This window comes from Mytilus californianus, unplaced genomic scaffold (genome assembly GCF_021869535.1).
Source record: "Mytilus californianus isolate M0D057914Y unplaced genomic scaffold, xbMytCali1.0.p SCAF_8, whole genome shotgun sequence".
Taxonomy (NCBI): domain Eukaryota; kingdom Metazoa; phylum Mollusca; class Bivalvia; order Mytilida; family Mytilidae; genus Mytilus; species Mytilus californianus.
The window spans coordinates 24,256,940-24,269,316 of record NW_026262734.1 but is presented as its reverse complement, the minus strand read 5'-3'; positions in this window follow the sequence as shown (position 1 = coordinate 24,269,316).

Genomic DNA, 12,377 nt, shown 5'->3' with positions numbered 1-12,377 from the left:
TCTAAATGCCCTTCAGCCGTACACAATCACATGCATGTTTTGAAGATACTAGACTACCTTTAACAATTCTTCCTTATATGTGCAAAGTGAATTCAGTATTTCATTGCAAACAGCAAATAATGATCAAAGATGTTGGATAAACTTTAATGTTAGAGTAAAAGAGTTAAAAGTAAAGGTTTTCTTCTGAAAAAGTATAACACAAATACTAAACTCCAAGGCAAATTCAAAAAGAGGAGGGGATTAAATCTGATTGTATAGCTTGCTAAACCTTCCACTTTTATGACTATTGTTAAAAAAGATATTGTACGTCTGATGAACTAAAATTCAGTTCTGAACCGCAGCAAAACAAGCAGTAAAATAACAGTTTATAGTTCACTACTGATTTGAATTGGATATTGTAATCGTTCAATATAGACTAGATATCAGTACTTCAGTACTAACAAAATTTTATAGATATAGTCTAATTGTTAGAATGCACCGAAACCCAAGGTATTATTATTATTTTATCCTTTAATCAATTAACAGAAGAGCTTTATTTTCTCAGCATTTTAAACCAACTAATTTTCAAGTTGCCTTAGTTCTTGTACAACATGTTTCTTATATTAATACAAGAAAATAAGGGGATATATATCGATAAGACAGCAATACCCAGCATATTGGTCATTCACTATACTCGGTATTCGGAGTTTACACCTTGTGCCAGAAGTCCCAAATCAAACCTGTTTATAATCTTACCTACGATTGTGTCCTTAGTTTTCAAATAAGTGTTTTTCAAACTGTTGTTTGTCTTTTTGTTTTGTTTTTTTTCGGTTTTTGTCCTTATTATGTTTATAACTGTAAAGAGGTCAATATATTCGTTATATCATGGAAACATTATAAGTATAGATAAGGAGGTAAACTATGTGTTGTGTACTGAATTCTATTGTTCTATAGTTTTATATTTTATGTACAAATATTTCAAATGTGAGCATTAAGGTCTTTTTAATTCATAATCTGATTTAAATAATGTTTAGTGAAAAAATATATCAATAAACTAGAGGTTCCATGGAGCTAGTGTCGCTCACCTGATATTTTGAATACAATGAACACAATGTAACAATGATATTTGGGATTAAATGAAACTTTGCTTGCCAAAATCCTGTCTTATTGGGCATTTTTAAGGAGTTGATTTCATACTTTATTTGGTCTTTTAACTTTTTTGATTCGATCGTCACTAATGAGTTTTCTGTAGACGAAACGCGCGTCTAGCATACAATATTTTACGGCTGGTAGCTGTGTTTTTAATATTGCCATATGAGCAGGAGGTTTTGTCATAAAACCAGTTTTAACCCACCATATTTACTTAAAATGTCCTGTACCAAGTCAGGAATATGGCAGTTGTTATCACACAGTCCGTTGGCGTTTGCTTTTGTTGTATTTCAGTGTTCCTGTTGTTCCGTTGTTTTCCTCTTATAGTAGATATATTTTCCTCGGTTTTAGTTTGTTAACCGGATTTGTTTTTGCTTAATCGAATTATGACTATTGAACAGCGGTATTCTATTTGCCTTTATTTGCAGCTGGTATCTATGATGAGTTTACTGACTAATGATTTGACCATTTTGATAAATAAATAACACTTCATAGATTTGGTGCATCCGATTCGTCTTTTTGGATTTACCTTCATCGGAAACACTGAAACTGAAACATTAAACAGCTAGGGAGATAATAGCAAAAAAAGCTAAACATTGGTAAATTTGTCTATTTATGTAGATAATTCCAATAAGAAGACAGCTGACTATTTCGGTCATATTGACCTATTTGTATATCTCTAATCTTGCTAATAATTGATGCAATATAAAGTGCGTTTTCTAATTACTATAATTTTCAGAAAACATTGTTTTCAGGACGAAAACTCCGTTAAGAAGTCGACTAACCATTTTTGCCTTGTAAACTTATTTGTAGATCTTATCTTGTTCACCTTGTCTGCAAAAAATGCCAAAATACGCCAAATCGTCATTAAAGAATCATAACTTTGCTAAGGACACGACTGGCAAAACGCTATTAAACCAAGAGTTCTTAGTGGTGAAGTTGGAATCATCCCTTGGAAAATTTTATGGACGGTATCACGAGTTGGTTGAACATTATGGAATATCTGTTTCACAGATGACGACGGACATGCTGCAATTGTCGTAAACTCAATCCAGTCCTCTTTTCCTCGAATGTGACGTACCGAATTAGACTTATCACCGGGGTTTTACTTACATGAGAAACACAACGGGTACCACGTGTAGAGCAAGATCTGCTTAACCTTCCGGAGCACCTGAGATTTACCCCCGGTTTTGATGGGTTTCGTGTTGCTCAGTCTTAAGTTTTGTTTGTTATGTTTTGTATATGTTCTATGTCTTTTGATCTTTTTCGTTTTTTGCCATGTCGTTGTCAGTTTATTTTCCGCTTATGAGTTTTTAAAATGTCCCTTTGGTATCTTTCACCTCACATTTATAAGTATGAATCATCTGCAATAATGTTCAGTCAAATCACAAATAATACATGTAAAAATATCTTGCTTTACGCGTACTTATATATCTTATATCGCTGTCATAAGAGTATTGATTATGGTTTCCATGTTTGTTTTATAATGTTGTGGTTTATTTAAATAAAAGTAACTTTGAAACCATATATGTATTAAAGTGTTATATTTTAATAGTAATCAAAAACTCTCTCTCTCTCTCTCTCTCTCTCTCTCTCTCTCTCTCTCTCTCTCTCTCATATCTTTTCATTTAATTCCTTCGGGTCACCATATAATTTATTCTGAACCTCTCTGAACTCAAGCTGTTTGCATTTGGAGATTTCAAATCTTTCCCTATGGTAAAGTGCTTTGTCCTTGTTTAAAACCATTGGACGACATTAAGATGTTTATTTGAAAAGAGATAATATTATTAGCTTTGGTTTCTCGATGACGAAGGAACTGGTTAGTACAGGAAACTTCCTGTAAAGAAAGTTGATCTATTGGATAAGATTGAACTTTTACGATTAAGCTATATCATGTCAAGATGGAAAACGTGAGATTATACGTATACATTATACATTTACACATGCAATGTGTCACTGGATATAAATAACTGAAAAGTTAAATGTATTAAATATTCAGAACTAAGATAGAAAATACGAAATATAACTGGCTTATAATTCGACAGTTATGCTCTTAGTCTGCACTTATATCATAAGCTGCACTCAATCAAAACAACAGTAAGGCCGTAATTCCATATGATCTACTGCCATCGCTTTGCTCTGTCGTCATCTGTCATCTTTTAAATCAGATTCTTTGAAACTGTTAAAGGATTGGCACCCAACTCGATCAAAATCATCATTGCAGTATCTAATATTTCATCGACCAGAAACACTACCACTGATACTAAACGTTAAACACAATCGCTGTGTTAAACAGCCACGTTTACTTTATATCTTAAAACTGAAACAATCGAAGCAACTAGACAAACTAAATTAGCTTATGAATCCAGCTTTAGATTTTTTTGAGAAATCGGGCAGCCCATTTTTGAGTACTAGTAATTGCAAGTGAAATGTCCATTTTCATATGATGCAGTTTTGGGGGCTAGAAATAGTAGATAGTGCAATTATCTTGAAAACTGCATTAGATGGAGAGAAACTGTAAACAAGAAAAATGATCAGCAATATATGATCTACAAGACACAAATGTGATGAAAATTTTCAAATTAATCATTTTGGATGTTATTGTCCGCAAATTACTTGAAAATGTTGATAAATCATTCTCCAAAATTGATCTGGATTAAACCTGGTTACAAAAAAATGAAAACAACACGTTATAAATTGCATGCTTTTCTGGATTTACCTTCACCAGGAACGCTCAAAGTCAAATATCTGAAAGCCAAGGATGAATAAGAACTTAAACAGTGGAAGAGCTATATTACCAAAAAAGGCCTACAAAAATAGCCAAATCCATCTAAGGTCAACTTTGCATGAGGGAGTTGAAACCTTAGTTTATGATAATTTCAAAATTAATTAACGGACAATTTTAGAAAGGTTTGTTATAAATCATGTCAGTACCGAAGTATTGCCTACTGAGTTGATGTTACAATCTAACCTAAGATTGTGTACTTAGTTTTCAATAAAGTGTTTTGTAAACTGTTGTTTGTCTTTTTTTCGTTTGTCGGTTTTCCCCCATATAACATCGGTTTATCTTCGACTCATGAACTTTGATTGTCCGTTTGGTATCTTCAGTCTCATTCTTGTGAGTGAAAGATAGATCCCACTGTTAATAATTAGAATGATATTTTTTATTCAGGCTCCTGGAAGCCTTAACTTAGGTTATGAACAATAAGTTTACAAAACATGACAGGAATGCTATCTACTGAGCTGGTGATACCTATGGGAACGAAACATGGAGTGGTTGTAAAAGTTAATTAATAGAAAGCCTTTTATAGCATACGTGTAATGTTTTACACGAAAGAAAAACAAATGCACACTTTAATGATAGTTTAAAGCCAAAATTAAAAGATAGATACTACAATACAAAAACATGTAAAGATATTAAAGACACCTATCACAATGACACTGATTTTCAATGCTGTTTCAACTTTGTACTTTATTTGGCCTTTTTAACTTTTGCAATTTGAGCGTTCCTGGTGAGTCTTTAGAAGACAAAACGCGAGATAAAAAGGACAAATCTTTATTTTGAATAAATGCTATGTTGGAATAGTGTAAATAGCAACCGAAAAACACAAAGACCAATAAGAAACTTAGAGGTCAACATACAGTTTTTACCAAATAGGCAAGTGTCTATACAGCATGTCAAGTTTTACATCAGCAGGGAATTTATTGTTAATAACTATAACCGAGACTGCAGATGATGGTCTGCTATCAATCCCAAATTCACTAAAGATCTCATGATTAAAGTTAATCATTGACGGGTTCCTGACTCCAAACATGAGGGTCTGTTATTCTAGCTAAGTATTCTGTTGAGCGGACGCAATCATTATTGGTTGATCATGACAGGAACTAAAGTCACAGCTTATGATTTATTATCTTGGTTGTTTTAACCACCTTTTCCTATTTCTTAGCTCGAATCATGAAATATTAACTTTGATGATGAACATCGGTGTACTACAAGTCGTTTCATTAAGTGGAACCATACACCAATTGTATGCCCTTATTCTTGGTAAAATTTAGTAAACGTTTTTAATACTTATTTGTACCCTTAAAATCAAGGGGTTTCTAGTTTAATTGATAGCAGTGTTAGTTGAATAAATTTAGCATGCTACTCATATTGTGAGGATAACGAACCAGTTAGACTCTATTAATACAAATAGATGTGGTATGAGTGCCAATGAGACAACTCTCCATCCAACTCACAATGTATAAAAAGTTAACAATTATAGGTCAAAGTACGGCCTTCAACACGGAGCCTTGTAAGCTGCTTACGTAGATTCACCAAACTTTTCTTTTTATTCTCGTGGAAACTCGATTAATATAACAAAACGAAGGAAGCAAACTGCTATCAGATAGATGCAATACAACTTGACCAAAACCAACAAACATATTATGATGCACAACACGAAAGACTCATCATTTTTTAATGCCAAAAAAGTCTTTAACTGATTCATTTGATTTCTGAGAAAAAAAAATCGGCAAGGACTACTATACAAAACGTTGAATCCAGATACATTCTATACACTTTTGTTAAATGTTAAACTGTGTATGCTTGTAACACGATATTATGTTATAATATAAACAACAATATAAAATTGAGGATGGACACGGGGAATGCGTCAAAGAGACAACAACCCTACCAAAGAGCAGAATACTATTAACGATACGAAATTGACACTCAAGGAAAAAGCTAACTCAAGAATTATTATCACCAGCCCAGTAGTCAGCACTTCTGTGTTGACATGAATTATCATTGATATGGTCATAATTATGTATTAACTGTTTACAAAACTTAGAATTTTTGAAATACTAAGACTTTTCTACCTCACGCATAGATTACCTTAACTTTATTTGGCAAAATTTTTAGGAATTTTTGGTCCTCAATGTTCTTCAACTTCGTACTTTATTTGGCCTTTTTAACTTTTTTTGATTCGAGCGTCACTGATGAGTCTTTTGTAGAAGAAACGCGCGTCTGGCGCAAATACAAAATTTCAATCCTGGTATCTATGATGAGTTTATTTAGCAAGTTTAGATTGTTAATTGTTCATTTTTTTTCGTAATATCTAAATTTGACGCGTCACCAAAATGTTCATCATTATTAATAACAAGAAACTGATTATTATCGAAGGAAAAATAGAAAGGTTAAATAGAACGAAACAACAAAAGCGGATTATGTCATATAATACATACATCAGGCCGTTAGTTTCCCGCTTTAATTATTTTACATTTGTCATTTCGGGACTTTTTAAAGCTTACAATGCGGTATTGGTTTTACGCATTGTTGAAGGCCGTACGGTGACATATGATTGTTAACTTCTATGTCATTTGGTGTCTATTGGAGAGTTTTCTCTTTGGCAGTCATATCGCATCTTCTTATATTTATAATTAAAATTTGACAGAAAATACGTAAACAATAATGTTCGATTGTGAACCAAATATAAACTTATAAAACTAGAAAACAAATTTTTGCAACAGTTACTACATTTTAGTTAAATTGTAATATATAAAGTTACAAACTCGTCAACTTTTTATAAATCTTATATTTGAAAAAGTGATTAATCTTTTTAATTGATGGTCTGTGATACTAACAGGTCAAAGTTGTTGTCCGAATTATCTTTTTTCTTTTTTATCTTTTTGTAGCGAGCGTATTTGATATAGGTAAGTCGGAAAACCTGTATTGCATGCATTGATTTTTGGGAGTATACGTAATATATAACGTGACAGGACTCTCATTTTCAAAGTTGAGATTACATTAAACAAATTGAAACTTAAAATTTGGTTTAAGACGTTTAAAAGAAACAATGTACAGTGGAATTAAGTTTCATCAACATATCTAAAGTAGGTATAACTAACTGATACTAAGTCATTTAGATTTCTAAGGTGTATAAAAGGTTTTCAAACAGTACAATGTTGATAAATTATTGGTTATGTCGTAGTTTAAAATTGTATAATTGTATGAACACTCCCACATAATAAAACTTAACTTTGATAATGATGAGATCTTGGAAAACCACGAGTCCTTTATGGTTTCATTGAATAATTAAAGGAGCAACAGATTTGAAGACTTAACTTCATTGTATTGGATACCTAAACTTAACAAAGCTCCGTACAAACAACGGTACATTGCAAGCTCATCTGCATGTTCTACCAAGGAATTGTCCTTTAGATTAATCAAAATGTTGTCCACATTGAAAGAAGAATATCGGATATACTGTGACACTATTTACTCGAATAGTGGCATTTACCATATGTGGATTCTTAAGAACTCCAAAGAACTTCAGGAAAATTTAAATCTTGGTTATTCTTTAAAATTATTTTTATTGAAACTTTTGATTTTTCCATCCTTTACACATAAAAAATTAATAACCAGTCTTAAAAAGACAATTGTCGGCAATCGTATGGGAACCAAAATGGCACCTCCCCTGGTCGACCTTTTCTTATTTTCATATGAGTCAGAGTTTCTTCAGACAAAACAAGAAGATCAAATACACTAGATAATTTAATTATATATACAGGTATATTGATGATGTTCTTTCCATTAACAATCAAAACGATTTTGATTGGTTCCCATTAATATATCCTCCTAAGCTAGAGATTATAGAAACCACAGATACACCTTCCTCCCCCTCATCTCTAGACATTTACCTCTAATTTGACAACAGCGGTAACCTCAGTACCATAATATATGAGGAGACGATTTCAATTTTGAAATTATAAATTACGTCACCTTAGCAGCAACTTCGACCCACGAAAGGAGTACTAGTATAAATTTCTCAACTCATGTGATATTCCAGAGCTTGCAGCTGCTACGCAGATTTCGTAAAACGTCATCGGTGTCTGAGCAAACAATTAAAGAGCCAGAGTTTTATCTAAGAACGTCTCGTCCTTTTTCACCAAAAGTTCATCTGAAAGTACCAAGACCTACTAGATAATTATTCAGTGTCTACTTCACAAATAATACAAGATCGTCGTGAGTTATAGATTCTAGGTGTTGAAGGTGTGTATCTTTTAACTTACTGTAGATTTCTCCCTTTTTTGTCTTCATACTATTATGTTTTTTGGTCATTTGCCCTTTGACTTGACTCGGTATTTATGCATCCCGCTATCGGATGTTTGACTTGGGCGTTCCTGGTACAGGTGGGTCCTGAGGTTCGATTTGGACGCAAGATGTTTTTACAGTGTTGTTTCCATTTTGTTTATTCTTGTTTTTGTATTTTATGTAATTTGTACTTAATCGAGAAAGTTACTACTATATTAGGTATGTACTATCAACTAAAATAACTTTTTTATCTGCGTCTTAGTCAATTTGCAATCAACTACAACATATTTTATTGTTTGCGTCTTTGTTGAATGTAATGGATGTTTGTTTGAATGTAGTCAGTTGTGTTATTTTTCTGTAATGTTTGTTTACACAGATTTGGTTGCGGGATTTCAATTATTGACATTTATTTTTTTAAGGTTGCACACCTAATGTTGTCAATACAACGGAACTATAAGCAACTGTCTTACAAGTGGAAGGTTTAGCTAGCTATACAATCAGGTTTTACCCACCATTTTTCTTCGCAAAATGCCTGTGCCAAGTCAGGAATATTACAGTTATTTTTCACTCGTTTCGTTGGTTGATAACGTTTGATTTCGTCAGTTTTTATGGACTTTTTTGTTTGAATTTACCTTGGAGTTCGGTATTTAGTTATACTTTTTTGTATAAGGTGAAATACGACACATGTTATGACTTATCGTATAACACATGTAAGATTTATTGTCGGCTTAATTATTGAATAACAATTGGATATATAATGTTTGTCATTGCTTTTTCTATTCGTTTGTCATCAATTTTAGGGTTTCATCTCCCAATTATCTGTGACAAATCTAGTTTCTTTGTTGTTCCAATATTAGTCCAATCTGTACTTCTTGTTTTATCTATAATTCATAAGAGAGTACTTAAAAATGATGAATCATTTTTTTTAATTATTGAGAACTAAGTACATGACTTAGATATATTCAAAAACAAGATAGGGTTTGTATAGGTGCCAAATTTTTATAGATATATTTCTTCGTATGTGTCTATAAAATAATGAACATTCGAATTTTCTAACATGTCCAAGAAATACCAAATTATAATTTCAAAAGTATATGTTATAAACCTTAATTATAAAGCCAATCAATAAATCTACTTATTACAAAGGTATAATGTATCGACGAATTTACAATGTGTAAACAGGTACAAAAAATGTCAAAACATGAAATTCTTACAACAATTTGAAATTTAACAATGACAAGAGTGACGGCGTCATACGATATCAAAGTCATGATGATAGGATATCAATATTATAAATAAGTGATTGCATGCTCAAAATATTAACCTAGCGACTGAGTGCTATCACGGAAAATAGTTAAGACTGATGTATATTAAATCTGAATACCCATATTGCAAACTGTACTTAATTACTTGACAAAATAGCTAGAATTTAAAAGAATTGATATTAAATAGAGTTTGAATTATTACTTGTCTTACAAAATGTTAACTGTTAATGAAAGTAATTTGTTCATTTCGAAGGTAGAGTTTTATATAACTAAATTATTAAACAGGTTCATGCACATTGTTGCATAGGCATAACAATAGAAAATAGTATCAAACTTTTTCGTTTGGTGTAAACTTTTGAGAGTTCAGGATAAATATTGAATTATGTTCTAACATGGTTTTAAGTTTTGTAAAGAAATGTAGAGGTTGATTGAGGCGACGAAAATTTAAAAAAAAAATTCCATTTTTTGTCAGTTTTAGTTGTATAAAATGATATTCGTCGAAAAAAGCGGCATAACTCGGATCAATATTGGCAAAAACTGTATTTGTCTTACTACTATGGTTGTTGTTCTCTTTGTTGCAGGTACGCAAATCAAAACATATGAAACAACAATGAAAATTCGATGCCTTTATAATATTCAAAATCTGTGTAAAGGATCAGAATGGTAGAATTTGAATATTTATTAAATGGTTTTGATGTAGAATGCTTTTAATTGACACCATTGGCTTTTCCGTTTGCAACCTTTGAAGTTTTAGTTGTAATGCCTACATTGTACCCTTCGTTGAATCAAGATTCAACATTTATTTTGATAGTGCAAAAGCTTCCAAATTAGAAAACTATTTTCTGAAAAAAATTATCCATAACTATTCGACCTTAACGGTTATTCTATCTGTTCTTTCAAAATGTACACTAAATAAAATACATAAATTCATCATTATTTTTATATTCATTGCCACAACGGTTAAGGCGAAACCCAAAATCGCAAGTTATCGTCATAATGTTTTATTTATACTTGTCTTAGGGAAATGATATATATAAATACAATGCATCATTTTGTTATACTTGTATACTCTGTGTTGTAAAAGGTTAAGATATTAATTTTGTAACTAGCATAATATATTTCACTTTATGTAATCAGACAGTCATTATGCAGATTTAAAGGCAAAACAAGCTATGTTTTATATGTGCCATTGAGGTATTCACATTTCATTTCTTGCATATAAAATACTTACCACACAGCCCGCAAGTAAGACCACAGTGCACCTTTAGCACAGAGTCCGTACATATTCCTTTAGTTTTACAGTTGACCAATGTCCCATCTCTACATGGCATTATTGTAGGCGGTACTATTTAAAACAAATTGTAGATATAAAATGTAAACGGTTGTTTATCAACACTGCAAATGAAAATCAGGAATAGTGTTTGAAAAAAAACTAAAATCAATGCTATAAATAGAAAAAAAAGGAGATGTGGTATTATTGCAAATGAGACAACTATCCACCAAATTTCAAATAAAGTGGGTGTAAGCAATTATAAGCAACCGTTCGGCCTTCAACAATGAGAAAACCAATACCGTATAGTTGGCTATAAAAGGCCCCGACATGAAAAATATGAAACAATTTAACTGAGAAAACTAACGACCTAATTTATAACAAAACAATTTACGAAAAACAAATATGACAAACATGAACCAACGACAACCACTGAACTACAGGCTTCTGACTTAGGACAGGCACATTAAGAATGTGACGGGGTTAAACATGTTTGAGAGCACTCAACCCTCCCCTAACCTGGGACCGTGGTGTAACACCACAACATAAGAACAAAATATAAAAATCAGTTGAAAAAAGGCTTAACTCAACAGATCAATACAAACAAAATACAAAAAAAAAATACAAACAGGACGTGGCAGATAATAAATCCATCCCTCATCCCTAACAACAAAAAAGACACAGATCTGAGAGTACTCGCAGTTATTGACAGCTAGTTCAAAGCAAATATAAACTAATAAAAAAAGCATGTATCTAAGACTAAAATACCAATCAGTACACATACACCATCCAATGGATTTAGTGTAAAGACGTCATTAACAGTCAGAAAAAAAATGACCTTGTGCAATGCCAAAATATAGGTATCGACAGATTGTATTGCCGTGAAAGTACATATGTGTAATATTTAGTATAGTTTGAATTTACTGATAAAAAAATCAATATTTATACCAATAAAAACAATATTCAAAGATTTAATTACAGTGTTGAATAATAGGTAACCTTTTAGAATAAGTCTATTTAAAGGATTGATAAGTTTACCCGGATCGTATCTTAATTTCCGGGTTCGGTTTACAACATCATCGTAAAATTTAAAATGTGCTATTCCGTTTGAAATAAGTTTTCTACAGGTACAGCCAAACTTGCAAACCAAATCTGTGTATAATGTATTTTTTTTAACCATTTACTATTCACCTAGGTCCTTACCTTATCATGTGGCTTTAGAAAGTTATAATATCTATATTTTTTTCTGTTCTTTTGTTTAACGTTTATAAGTTCTCATAGAGTGAGAAAGCGTGGGAAGCTGCTATAAATATTTTATTTTCATAATTTGCTTTTATCAAAATGATTACATTTTTTTAGGGAATAGATTTCAGATAGGTAACTGAATTTAATGTTATGAAGAGTTTTTAAGCATCGGTTATGTGGTAAATGGTTTCTCACCACATCCGCCGCAAGTCAGGGGACAATACTGTACCAGACTGGAAATTGAACATACTCCAAGATTTTTACAATGTACAACCGTACCATCCACACAAGCCGGCGGCGCTGAAATCAAACATATACACTCATATAAGAGATTTTTTTTCAAAAACGACCGAACTTAAAGTATCAGACTAATCTGGCAAGTGTATAATGTATT